Consider the following 15,063-nt stretch of genomic DNA (forward strand, 5'->3'; position numbering starts at 1 on the left):
TTTATCTTGATCATGCAACATAGTTAAAATCTGACAGTTGTAACCATTCTTGTCCACAATTGCCATACCCCCCTCCCTTATCAGGTTTCATAAACCGTAGAGTAGAATTTGACCTCAGTTCCTTTAATAAACTATTCCCATCCTTGGTCAAGTTAAAAAAATGTTCTTGTGTTTCCTATGTAATTCATAAATGTACTGGGAACAAACTCTATCAAAATTTGCTACAGTTAGATGTAAGGGAGGATTAAAACAGCTCTGTTTTTTGAGGGTCTAAATATTCCACTAACCAAGGTACTTTAACCCTCTATATTTTTGAACAATAACTGTAAGTTTAATTTCCTTGTGTAGAGCTTTAATTCTACTGAAGAGGCTGCTGTATCAACATGTTTAGCAGGTACAAATTTTACCCCTTTCCTTAATAAAGAAAAATACTTGTTGTCACTTTTCAAACTTGTGTAATTAAAAATGTTGAGCTCCTCATAACTACACAGTCCACCATCAAAGGCAGTTATTATGTCAGTATTGTTCCCTTTTGTCTGACATCTGTCTCCATTTATTGTTTTTTTCTATTTGTTTTGGCTGTTCTTCCACCATGTCTGCCCTTGGTTCTTCCCTCTTGGTCCCCGCTGGTTTTGTGGGTAGACTATAACAACTTTTCTGTTCATTTTTGTTTAACAGCCTCTCCAACCTCCTTAAAGGAGGGTATTCCTGTTTAAACACTTCATTCTCATATCTATTTTGTGCTACATTTGTGTAACTTCTCCTGTATGGAGGCCCTTGATCTTGTAAATCCACTTGCCTAACATCAATTCGTCTCCTTTCTTCACTGTTATATCCCCCTCCCATCTCATTAATTTCATAAGATTTTGGAGCTGGGTAAACCACTTTTTCTAACTATTCTTGTTCATCCCTTAATAATTTCTTATATTTACATTCTAAATTTGTCTTAACTTGTTGTTCTACCTTTTCTACTACAACATCATATTTTCTGTGATAATTATCAAATTGCAAATCATTTGTTATAACATCATTTAACATTTCTAGTTCATCCGTTAACTTATTAATGTTTGCTACATTCAATTTAACAATAAAATGCATTAACTCAAGACCATGACTGTCAAACATTTCCAAAAGTTCATCATATTCTAACTGTCCCTTCTTAATTCCATTTGGAAACTTATACATTCGTAGACCCTTCAAGACTCATCTGTTCTTAATACTTTCCATTAGGTAAGCATTATCACATTGCAAATTGTGAACCTTACCTAACTTGAAACAAAAGTAATCTAGTCTACTTTCCAGTAGTGTTTGATATAGATGAGAAAGTGATTGAAGGGTGGGGTACTAGATACAAACCACTTTTAGGTATCCCAATGGATTTGAATAGTGCAATGTCATCAAGGAGGAGAGTGATAGTTGGTGTTGAGTCTTTTTTAAAAAGAGAGTCAACTGATTTTGTGAAGTGTGTAATAAACTGGGTGGCAATGTTTTCATAATGAGTGCTTATCAAGGGAGTTACTAATGAGCAGCTGATTAATTGATCACTAAAATAGCTGGGTTGTTATAATTCGTCCAAAAATAGTAAAGAGAGTCCAGGTACCACCAAATAAAGAACAATAATCTTCTTTATTAACCACAGGAGGAAACAGAATAAGCACTTTCATCTTGGACACAAGACTTCCTCAGATCTCTTAGAATTATTAGTTGTTTGGTTTGTCTGGTTAGCCAGGGTACTGGGTTTGCCTTGACTTTTACTTCTAATTGGAGTGTGACTATTTAGTATGTTTAGAAAAAATATGTTAAATACTGAGACAGTTTCATCAAGTTATAGTAAATGTAAAATGCTCCTTTTAACAGAGCTGAGATCAGAGATGAGAGGGTCTTCTACGTAAGAGGATAGATTGCTCATTACAAATGAAAATGGGTTGATTTGCAGTTCTTAGATTAAAGAGATCCAACAGATGCTCAGGACAGTTAGATAAGATAAAAAATATTCTCTGAACACTGAAAATTTTGGATTGTCTCAGGATCATTTGATAGACTGTACATTTAGGGGTATTTCAATAAGTTAAATAGCCAAACATGAGGAAGTTGTTTTATTTAGAAATGAATGGGGAATTAAAGCATTTCTAGCACTTGGTAGTCTGAGGACAGTAATGTAGGTGTTGGAGTGCATTTTAATTATGGTAGGTAAACCAAAACTACAATAACCAAAGTGTGTCATACACTGATGATGCAGTGAATTATAGATTATACTGTTACATTAAAGGCATAAACATAAGATTAGATAAACTGGTGGGGTTTGTGTTACTGGTGTTGGAGATAAAAAGAATGTAAGCATTGTTTCATAAAATATTGACATAGGTTATGAAGTATAAAAATATAGAGGTCAGTCCTTTCCAGTGTACTGAGTCAGGATATGTATAAATAGTGCTGACTGTATGCTGTTAGAGTTGTTGTACAAAATTCTATATACTTTAAAATGTTTTTCTGCATCATCTGATGGATTCCGCAAAGATGTTCATATTTAATGTGTATACCACTATTTACAAAATATACAACATACAATGTATTAAAAACATTCAAATGGTTTAATTGATAAATCAGATTAATATCAGACTAGAAATGATGACCACTATTACCTTAATACTAGCATTTACATAGTCTATACAGCTATGAGAATAATAGCAATCTGTGCCATTAATATACAGAGTTTTTTGATATTTTACTGCTACTCTAGTACTATTGATTAAATTTCATAGGTTCATAGGTTCATAGGTTCATAGGTTCATACTAGGCTATCTGCCCGAGGGCATTTACAAGCCTAGCCCATAGTTTTGTGGCTTACGCCACCCCTTTAGTATGGGGAACTATACCCATTATTTTGCTGTGCCTCTGTTGAGCAGTGACACTGAGGTAATCCCTGGGGTATATCTGCGATCTCCCATCCATTGGTCAAGATTTCTCTTGAACAAGGCCAGCGAGGTGCTCTGCCTCACATATACCGGGATTTTATTCCACAGCATAGGGAGTCTTTGGGTGATGAATCTATCCCTCCAGCACGTCCTATTAATAGCCGTGTCGAGGTTTAAGTCTCCGCGCTTGTGGCTCGGAGGGATCTAGATCTTTTCGGGTGAAGCATATTCATCACAGCTGGGTTTGACATGGCCTTGTATGTTAGGCAAAGGTCGCCTCTGAGCAAGCGGTGGCGACTGAATAGAGCTGGAGTTCTTTCAGTCGGGCAGCATAGGACAGATGTTTGAGACCCTTTATCCTTTTGGTGAGGAACTTTTGTGGCCTCTCCAGCTGCTGCAAGTGTCGGGTCAGATACATTCGAATGGGGCATTGTACTCAATCATTGGTCTGATGAGTGATGAGTATAGGGAGACTATGACCTCCCTTGATCTAGATGAGAATCCCTTCATGATAAGGTGGGCAATGTAGAAGGTCTTCCTAACTACTTTAGCTACATGGGTGTCGAATGACAGACTACTATCAACCTGGGTCCCCAGGTCCCTGATAACTTCTTCTGTACTCAGTGGATTGCCACCTATTTGGTAGCTAGGGGTAACCTTGTTTTTCCCAAAGGGTATGACTATGCATTTTTTGGCATTTAACTTTAGGCCATGGCTCTGGCACCAGTTATCCGTTTCTGTGAGACCCTTCTGAAGGATATCTGTGTCAGATGTGTTTTCTACTATGGCGCCCAGTTTGCAGTCATCTGCAAACTTTGTCAGCCATAACCCTCCTGTGTTTGCTTGTACTTCGGAAAAGTAGATGCCAAACAAGAGTGGGCCCAGGACTGAGCCCTGTGGTACACCACTTGTGACAGGCTTTGAGTCTGACATGGCGCCAGCAACTCTGACCCTGTGGGTTCTGTCACTCAGCCAGTTTGCAACCCATCTTGTGATGTATGGGTTAACATTTAAGCTGATGAGTTTTTCAATGAACCTGTCAGCCAGTATGTTGGCAATGTCTGTAGGATCAGTAATCTTCACATCATTTTGAACTAGTTCTGAGCATATCTGGGAGTTTCCTCCCAGGTTTCTAACATAGCTAAAGAAGGCCTTATGATTGTCTTTTGAGTCTTTAGCTATTTTTCTCTCAAAATTTGCTTTGGATGATTTTATGAGAGCTCTTAGTTTTTTACTTATAGTGATCAAGGGTGTCTTACCTTTTAAGGATTTTGCTCTATCTTGTAGTAGCTTCCTCCTTTTGTTGTAGAGTTTGTTTATGGCTGGGGTCCACCAGACTGGACGCTTGCCTTTGGTAAAAAGAGTCTTTGTTTTGCTTGGGATTGCCTTATCCATGCAGTCCTGCAGGTGCTGGTAGAAGGCATTTGTAAGTGATTCAGCGGCTTGAGTACTGTTTTCCGCGGCTCGGGGCCTTAAAGGAGACCACACTAGTCTTTAGAAGTGTGAAGTCGGCTTTTGGGAAGTTCTTTACTGTGGTCTTTTTATTTCAGGTGGGGGTGGGATGAGGACCTCCAGTGAGATTAGTTTGTGATCTGATCTCACCAGTGAGGGGTATACTTCCGGTGTTGAACATTGTGCTCCCATGTTCGTGATGATGAGATCAAGTATGTTTTCTCCTCTTTTGGGGATGGTGACTAGTTGTTCCATGGCATTTGAGTTTATGAATTCCAGGAACTTTTGGGCTAGGGTGTTTGGGCTTGAGTAGTGTTCCCAGTCTATATTAGGGTAATTGAAGTCACCTAGTATGATGGTGTTTGGTGATACATTTATCCCCTCTAGTGTTTTCAGGAAGGCCATGTGAGGTTCCTGAGTTTGTGAGGGTGGCCTGTAACATGCTACAATTTGCAGAGCAGTCTTGCCTATGGTTAATTGCACCTGGATGGTCTCCGATGCATCGTGCGTTGCCACCAGTCTTGAGGTGTGGGTGTCCTTGATGAATATGGATAAGCCAGCACCTTTCTTGGTATTGTCAGGATTTTGGGGCGGAACGCATGATAAGAGGTAAAACCTGATAGTGCTGGGGTGCTCTCAGGAGCCTTGAACCAGGTTTCTGTCACTGCACAGACATCGATGTTCTCCATACTGAGAAGGGCCTCGAGTGCGTGCATTTTGAGATTTAGACTTCTGGCATTGAGCAGCATTACCCTTAGTTTTTTTCCTTTTTGTGTTCTAGGGTGGTAGGTTTAGAATTTGAGCCTTGCCTAAAAAGGCACTATGGGGTGGCAAGAGCCTTTGCCAATATCCGGAATCCCAGGGTGACAGGTGCAAGCCGTCCCTTGCGAAGCAGCGTGGCTTGTCCAGCATGTCATCCCAGGCAGACAGACATTGGATCCCCTTTGAATGACACCAGAGTTTAAGCCAATTGTTAAAGCTGATCATCTTATCTCTGTATTGTGGCATCATTCTTGGTGAAGGTAGGATACTGCTCAAGGTCAGGGTCATACCTGCCTGGGCTACATAATCAGAGAGCTCCTCAATGTCTCTTTTCATGTAGTCCAAGGAGGTACGTCTCAGGTCGTTTACACCAGCGTGGACAATGACTGAGTCGTATTTGTACCTGCTGTTGAGAGACCTGAGTGCTTGCGTTATGTGGCGGATTCTAGCGCCCGACAGGCAGCTTACTGTGACCTTCTCCTTACTCAGTCTGGTGAGCGGGACGTCAGTGTGCCTGACTATGGAGTCACCAATGACTAGTGTGTCTGGCATTGTGTTTGGCCTTAAGGGCTGTGACTGTTTGACACTCTGACTGTGAGGTCTATGTGTTGCAGGTGTTGTGTTCTGAGGTGGTGGTTGTTTGGGTGTCTGCTTTGGTGGCCTCTGCTGTTTTGGTAGATTTTTGATCAGATCCGCCGAGTATGTCTTTCTGTGTTTATGTGTATGATTTGAGGTTGTGATGGTACTATGTGAGACTGGGTCTATAGTGTGTACATTGCCCACCTTATCATGAAGGGATTCTCATCTAGATCAAGGGAGGTCATAGTCTCCCTATACTCATCACTCATCAGACCAATGATTGAGTACAATGCCCCATTCGGAATGTATCTGACCCGACACTTGCAGCAGCTGGAGAGGCCACAAAAGTTCCTCACCAAAAGGATAAAGGGTCTCAAACATCTGTCCTATGCTGCCCGACTGAAAGAACTCCAGCTCTATTCAGTCGCTTACCGCTTGCTCAGAGGTGACCTTTGCCTAACTACAAGGCCATGTCAAACCCAGATTTGATGAATATGCTTCACCTCAAAAAATCTAGATCCGTCAGAGCCACAAGGGCGGGAGACTTAAACCTCGACACGGCTATTAATAGGACTTGCTGGAGGGATAGATTCATCACCCAAAGACTCCCTGTGCTGTGGAATAAAATCCCGGTATATGTGAGGCAGAGTACCTCGCTAGCCTTGTTCAAGAGAAATCCTGACCAATGGATGGGAGATCGCAGATATACCCCAGGGATTACCTCAGTGTCACTGCTCGACAGAGGCACAGCAAAATAATGGGTATAGTTCCCCATACTAAAGGGGTGGCGTAAGCCACAAAACTATGGGCTAGGCTTGTAAATGCCCTCGGGCAGATAGCCTAGTATGAACCTATGAACCTATGAACCTATGAACCTACAGCTACAGAAAAAAAAATCGAATAGGACACTACTGAATTTGGAATCACTGTCAGTTTTAATAAGCTGAAATGTCCAAAAGAGTGCTGTCAAATGGGGAATTAGAGCTGTAGGCTGTAGACTCCATTATTGGCATACATTCAGTGTACTGCATGTGAAAACAGATTTTAAAGAATATCTTACAAAACTATTTCTGACTTGTTTATTCATCTATTCAGCTATTTACTTGAGCACATATTACGAACTGCAGTTTTGTTTATATCAGGTTACTTTAGTTTTTCATTTGTTGACTTACAGGTGTTTAAGTCTGCAGGTTTATGATTCATATCGTATTTTACAGAGCAGCTCATTGTATGGTGACTTAGACCTGTAGATTTATTTTTCTCATTAATAGTGTGGAATATGTAAAAAAATGTCATATTATTTAAACCGTCAGTTTCTAGCTTATTTTGGGATCTTGTATGTCACAAAAGCAATATTGCTCTTTGTATATCTCTCTAGAATTAGAACAGAAGTAGGTGTGAATTTGTTGTTTACTTCTAAAAGGTTTGTGAAATTACCAGTAATGCCTGGTACAGTTGATGATTTGCTGATAAATAAGTAATGTTAAAACCAGCTAAATGATAATGTTCTCTACTCTTCAAATACCTTCCAATTTGTCACTTGTCTGGCATTTGATTAGAATGTAAAAGATAAAACTTGAAACATAAAGGCCTAGATAAGTAAAAAGAAAAGATAGATCAATGGAGAAAATATAATAAAGACGTAAAAAAATGAGGCATCAAACAGATGAGAAGACTGAGAGAAAGAGAGAGAGAGAGAGAGAGAGACAGAGATTTGTGAGGTGTTCAGGATGAACGGCAACTATTGTTGTGCTGACCGTTTGGTTTTCAGATGATGTGGAACTTGCAGAAAAACAGGAAAGCTTCATGGAAAAGTACAGGAAAGAACAGAAGAAAACTGGAGAAAAGGTGGCAAGAAGAGAGTAGCAGACAGGAATTTGGGGGAAGAAAGGAGGGGACAGAAAGAAGGCAGAGGACAGAAAGGCTTGGACAGAGGTTGTCAGAGGGATACTGGACAGAAGGTGAAAGGAAATAGAAGGAGATACAGTTACAAAAGTGGAATAAGACTTGTAGTGAGCAGAGACAAAATGGGAAGTGTGAAAGGCATAACAGATAGAACAGTGAAGACATCTTCCATGGAAAACACCAGAATGGTGGTGAAAATAAACACAGGAAGACAGGAGGCCAGCAGAAATGAGAAGGTCTGGGGATGGTGGAAGTGAAGGGAGAAAATGTTACAAACAGAAGGTGAAGGAGGTCAGAGCTAGTGTGAAGACTAGCAATAAGCTTTTGGTGATTAACACTCAGACATAAATGGGATTAAGGCTCATTGTAAGTGAGATAAGACAGAGAGCCTGGATTACAGTGAAATTTCTCTCAGGACTTAGACATAGTAAAACATGGAAAGAGGTGATTAAGGTGATCTTTAAGGGTGAAGTTTAGATATATATTGTGCTGCATATAAGTATAAATGACCTGCCAGATGAGACATCTGGGTTGGTGTGAAGCAGTGACAGAGAGATGGCAGAGAGATGCCAGGAGATAAACCTGGAGGTAGTCTTTTAAAAAATGTTATCTGTACCAGCAGCCAGTATGCCGAATCAAAAAAGAAATGATTATAAAGTATAATGACTACTTCCCTTAACCAGTCTAATGGAGCTACATAGAGGGATACAACCCTGATTCAGCCCAGGTGATCTGAGTTTAAATAGCAGCTCATGAGTCAGATGGTGCAGGCAGGGAGAATGGGCATGCCCATGATGGGGGAGGGGGGGGGCTAGAAAAAACTTTCAGATGCAACATCAAGCTTGATGCCTAGTAGAGGCTAGGGACTTGCAAGGAGTGTTTTCTGTAGCAGGACTGGGCTCTGGCAGGGGTGCACATGGAGGCATGGCCAAAATGCCATACAGTACATTGTATGTATACGCTTGTGGATGGAAAAAGAGCATATAAGTTTGAGAAATTAGGAAAAACACTTTCAGCAAAAGTGGAATGCAGCCCCGCATTTCCCAATTTGTTCAGCAGCCCCAGACATAGTTTGAGATTAGCCCAAGGGAGACTAAGGAGAGTCTAGCTGACTGAGTAGGTGAGGAGATAACCTTGGAACAGATGATGGTCACAACTGGGGACCCAAAAACAGTCACAAAAAAGTATAATGACTTGTTCGTGTGATATGGCAGAAAGATTTGTGACTGATAGGAGAATGGTGAAAGGCCTCACAGAGAGACAAGGTATAAGCAAGGGACAGAATCAACCTTATCAGTGAAAGGACAGTGGCATTTAGTAGTGTTTTAAAAATGTAAATCTCAATAATTGTATATTTAAATTAAGTTGGTACTGTAACAGCCCACAGAAGCAGAAGGTGGGATAGGTACTCAGGCAATTGCCAGATGGCAAAAACAGATATTGGAATGGCTCATGATACTGTGCTGCTTGGCTACAGTTTCTCCAAATAAAAAGCAGATTTTTAAAATGTCTTTTTTATTTGTTTTGTGTTTAACTTATGTAAAACAGTCCCCTTTCCTTCTAAGGGGCTTAGAACGTGCACAGCTGTATACTGCACAAGCACAGAGAAGGAAGAAAAGGCAACCTATTTGGCTAACCTGTTTCTTATTTTTAATTTTATTTTTTTACTTCTCACAGTGAATTAGGTAATTGCAACCAAACTGGAAGGAAAGCTCTCGTCACCCAAGACTGCACTAGACAGTCAAGAGGAGAGGGTAAACACTTGTACCACACCACACTCATCACATAGTCCCTCAAAACCTACACCACCAAAACACACACATAGAAACACAAAACACACACTTACATTCACGGGGGCTCTCAATAAAAATCTGCTGAAGCCACAGGGACCTCCAAAGCAGAAACACAGGCAACCTCCACCCCCCCCCAACACAACCCAAATGACACATAGCCCACAAACTCAGTGTGCCACTCAAACACAACCCATAACGCATAACAACGTACCCAACACTCTAGTCATAGGTGACTCTATATTTCGGCACACTGATGTTCCACTCACCAGGCTAAACAAGGAGAAAGTTATTGTCAGCTGCCTGTCAGGTGCCAGGATCCACCACATAATGCATGCACTCAGTTCACTCCACAACAAGTACAAATATGACTCTGTCATTGTCCGTGGTGTGAATGACCTGAGATGTACCTCCCTGGACTACATGAAAGGAGACATGAAAGAGCTGTCCAATCTTGTAGCCCAGTCATGTATGACCCTAGCCCTGAGTAGCATCTTGCCATCACCCAGAATGATACCACAGTACAAGGACAAAATGACTGACTTTAAAAATTGGCTAAGTTACTGGTGTCATTCTAAAGGGATCCAGTATCTGTCTGCCTGGGATGACATGATCAACAGACCATGATACTTTGCCAGAGATGGCCTGCACCTGTCGCCCTTGGGATTCTGGATACTGGCTAAGGCTCTTGCCACCCCTATAGTGCATTTTTTAGGCAAGGATCAAATGATAAACTCACCACCATAACAGGTACAAGCAAGCAAAATCTGAGGGTAATGCTACTCAATGCTAGAAGTCTAAACCTCAAAATGCACTCACTCGAGGCACTCCTTAAAATGGAGAACATCAACATCTGTGCAGTGACAGAGACTTGGTTCTAAGCTCCAGAGAGCAACCCTACATTACCAGGCTATAATTCATATCACACGTTTTGGCCACCTAACCTGGACCAAAACACTAAAGGCGGAGGCATGTCCATTTTCATTAAGGATATCCACACCTCCAGGCTAGTTTCTCAGCATAATGCATCCGAGATTATCCAAGTGCAACTAACTCTGGGCAAGACCGCAATCCAAATTGTAGCTTGCTACAGATCCCCCACCATGCCCCAGGATTCCCACTCCTCATTTCTTGGTACACTGGAAAATATTAGGGTACAACCTAACACTCTAATAATGGGTGATTTCAACTACCCCACCATTAACTGGGAAAACTACTCATATACCAACTCTTTTGCTCAATGTTTTCTGGAATTCATAAATTCCAATAACTTGGATCAACTTATCCACACCCCACCAGGGGCAGCAATATCCTAGACCTGGTCATTACCAACAAGGGCAACCGGTGTTCCATACCAGAGGTCAATTTCTTGTGATCAGATCCGACCGCAAGCTAATCACCCTAGACATCCACATCCTGGCCCCACCCCCCATTAGGAAAACCACTATAAAAAATTTCTCCGAAGCCATCTTCACGCTTCTTAAGAAAGAAGTGGCAAACTTCAAGACACCCATGCAGAGGGACAATAGAGGTACAACTGCTGAATCCTGCACAAATGCACTTTATAAGCACTTACACAAGTGCATGGATCATGCAATCCCTAACAGAACCAAGATGCTATCCTCCAAAAATAAAAAGGAAGCCAATCTGGTGGTCCTCTGCCATAAACAAACTCAAACAAAAGAAAGAAACTGTTGCAAAAAAGAGTAAAATCCCATGATTGGAGGAACTCTCTGGTCAGCCTCAGTAAAAAGCTGAGCTCCATTATAAAATCCTCCAAAGGTAGTTACGAAAACAAAATTGCCACTGATTTTAAAGACAACCACAAAGCATTCTATAGCTATGTCAAAATTCTGAATGGCAACACTCACATCTACTCTGAAGTTACAGCACAATGGCACTAAATATACAGAACCAACTGATATTGCCAACATCCTGGCAGATAGGTTCAGTGCTAACTTTACCCCCCTCTCACCCCCTAAAGGGTCCATCTCTATACCGGAAGAATGCAAAGTTCCTGTAAAAAGGGCTGCACAGGTAAAAAACACACTCTCCAAAGCCAAGAGCACAGTATCTATGGGACCTGACAACATCCCAGGCTGCATTCTACATGAACTACAGAACAAAATGACACCCCATCTAAGTACCATGTTCAATCATAGCCTCATCTCAGGCTTTGTGCCTACTGAATGGTGCACAGCGACAGTTATCCCCCTCCACAAAGGGGGAGCCACCATGGACCCCAGTTATCAACCCATCTTGTGATGTATGGATTTATACCTAGTTTAGTGAGTTTAGCTATAATTCCAGAATGGGGGATGGTGTCAAAAGCCTTGACGAGATCAAGATAGGCTGTGTGAACCACCTTACCCTCATCTATGGCTTTGGTGACTGCCTCAAAGAAGTTGATCAGTTTCAGAAGGCATGATCTGCCTTTCAGAAACCTGAACTGGGTGGGGTCCAGAGTTTGGAGGTTACCAATGTCTTTGTTTATGAGTTCCATGATAATACATTCCATGGCCTTGCAGACCAGGCTCGTCAGGCTAATAGGGCAATAGTTCCCAGGATCAGTGATGGCTCCCCCTTTGTGGAGTGGGATAACTGTTGCTGTGCACCATTCAGTGTGCACAAAGCCTGACATGAGATTATGATTGAACATGGTGCTAAGGTGGGGAGCCAGTTTGTTTTGAAGTTCATGTAAAACGCAGCCTGGAATGTTGTCCGGTCCCATGGATTCTGTGTTTTGGGTTTTAGAGAGTGCAGCTTTTACCTGCATAGATGTGATTACAGGGACTCTGCATTCTTCCTGTATAGATATGGGCCCTTTAGGGGGTGAGAGGGGGGGTAAAGTTAGCAATGAACCTATTTGCCAGGATGTTGGCAATATAAGTTGGTTCTGTAATTTTCATGCCATTGTGCTATAACTCAGAGCAGATCTGGGTGTTGCCATTGAGATTCTTGACATAGCTATAGAATGCTTTGTGGTTACTCTTAGAATCAGTGGCAATTTTGTTTTCATATCTAGCTTTGGAGGATCTTATAAGGGATCTCAGCTTCTTACTGAGGCTGACCAGGGAGCTCCTCCACTCATGGGATTTTACTCTCTTTTGCAACAGTTTCTTCCTTCTGTTGTAGAGTTTGTTTATGGCAGGGGACTACCAGATTGGCTTCCTTTTTTTGGGGGATAGTGTCTTGGTTCTGTTTGGGATAGCACGATCCATGCACTCGTGTAAGTGCTTACAGAGTGCATTTGTGTAGGATTCAGCAGTTGTAACTGTATTGTCCATCTGCATGGGTGTCATGAAGTTCACCACTTCTGTCTTAAGAAGTATGAAGTTGGCTTTGGAGAAAATTTTTACAATGGTTTCCTTAATGGTGGGTGGGGGCGGGATGCGGATATCTAGGATGATTTGCTTATGGTTGGATCTGACCAACGAGGAATTGATTTCAGGTGTGGAACATCAGTCTTTCATGTTGGTAATGACTAAGTCTATGATATTGTTGCCCCTTGTGGGGGTGTGGATAAGTTGATCCAGGGCATTGGAATTTATGAATTCCAGAAAGCGTTGAGCGAAGGAGTTGGTACATGAGTAGTTTTCCCAGTTAATGGTGGGGTAGTTGAAATTGCCCATTATTAGGGTGTTTGGTTGAACCCTAATATTTTCCAGTATATCAAGAAAAGAGGAGTGGGAATCCTGGGTATGGTGGGGAATCTGTAGCAAGCTACAATTTGGATTGCAGTCTCTCGATAGCCAATGTGGGTGTCAAGCTCCCAGTCCACAACCTCAACCATCACATCCTCCAAATCCTGCCAGGTAATAAAATGTGATCTGCTGTCACCATCACTAGAGGGAGGAGCAACAACCCACTCCACTAATGTACCAGCAGGAGTCACAAAGGAAAGCTTCTGGTCATCCCCCAGCCACATGACCTCCATCACCTGACAGAGAGACAAGCTTGGGTACAGATGGTGAGTTAGTAGGAGAAACCAGGCCAAAATGAAGAAACAATGGCACACCTAAGGCATAGCTGTAGCTAGCACAGTCTGAAATAATAACATAAATAGGGAGAAATAAAACAAAAATATCAAATAAAATATAAAAGAAGAATTGTGAGAGAGAAGACAGAGAGAAAGAGAGTGAGAGAACAAAGCATTACTATCAGGTCTGCATCTGTCTATCAACCTTTCAGGTACCTACATGGGGACTAAACATCCATTAAGTCTGCTAGTATGCCAGAGGCCATAATAGTTATTAAGTATAAAACATCACATGTTCCTATTAGAAGATGCTTGTTTGTGGATTGATTGATTGATTGATTGATTGATTGATTGATTGATTGATTGATTGACTGATTGATTGATTGACTGATTGACTGTGATTGGTTGACTGAACAATAAAGTCTGACTGGGTACAATTCGCATTTTTAGCAGAGGCTCTGAGAGGAAAGCTATAAGAAATAGAAGATGTACAATACAACAAAGTTTAAACGAGTTCTAATAAAAGGTGTACAGAAATACTGGAATTCATTAAAATGAAATAAACAGAAAATATCAGACAAAGCTATGAAGTATAATAAGTTCTAAGAGGTGACATTGTTCCATATTACAGATCCTCAAGCAGAAAATTGTCTATATAAATGTAACAACATCTCTAAGTAGTAGAGTACATGAAAACTTCAAGAGCTAAACTAATGTGGTATGATTCTGCATTCATGGTGATTAGTAAGCTGATAAAAGAACAGTAGTGTGGATGGTTCTCATGAGAAGAGGGCAATTAACTCATTTCAGTAAATCATAACAAGTCAGTTGGGAAGAAATAGTTTAGTAGAAATCATGAGTACTAAGGCATATTTATCCTGGAGATTCAGAACATTTTACAAAAAACTGGAACATTCTTAAAGTAAATGAGAGCATCTATAAAACTTTGGGTAGGAATGTAAAAACTCTTCTAGAACAACACTTGGACAACAAGCCCACCACTGCCATGAAAGGTACTAGGAGATGTGGGGCCTGTAGCCAGTGTTCCAACATTTTGGAAAAAGAAACTATTACCTTGGTACCCCCCCCCCCCCACTAACATCTACTTGGAAGATGGCAACTGTGGTTAAAAAGAACTTACCTACATAGTACTATGTTCAGTTTGCCCCTTGTTTTACATGGGGAAAACAGAAAGACATTTCTGTAAAATAATTTATGAACCCAATTACAGCGTATCCAAGTGTAACCCCAATAAATCTTTGTTATACACACACAGTATTGTACTAATTCTTCTAAGTTTTTGTTTGGCATACTGGAAACCATCGCATATAATAGTAGAGGTGGCCCCTGGGGAAACCAGGACTGAATATAAAGAATTAGTCTGGCAATTAAAACTAAATGCACCCTCTTACTGTGGTCTCATCGAACACATATCTATTCTGCCATTTCTAAAGCTCAGGGCAGCAAAATTATAATACAAAACAACTGCCCTATTTTGACCATACCACTATCTTATTTTAGATATTCGCAACTTGTTAATGTGTACTTTAGTCATCATTTATTTATATACTTATATATTTATTTCTATAAGATTATATTTTTAACCTTTTAAGAAATGCCATTATTTTTATTGTACCAACATTTGGGTATGTTTTAACTTGTATTCATTGTATTTCTTGTA

This window comes from Protopterus annectens, chromosome 1.part2, assembly GCF_019279795.1.
Source record: "Protopterus annectens isolate FY-2018-M chromosome 1.part2, PAN1.0, whole genome shotgun sequence".
Taxonomy (NCBI): Eukaryota; Metazoa; Chordata; order Ceratodontiformes; family Protopteridae; genus Protopterus; species Protopterus annectens.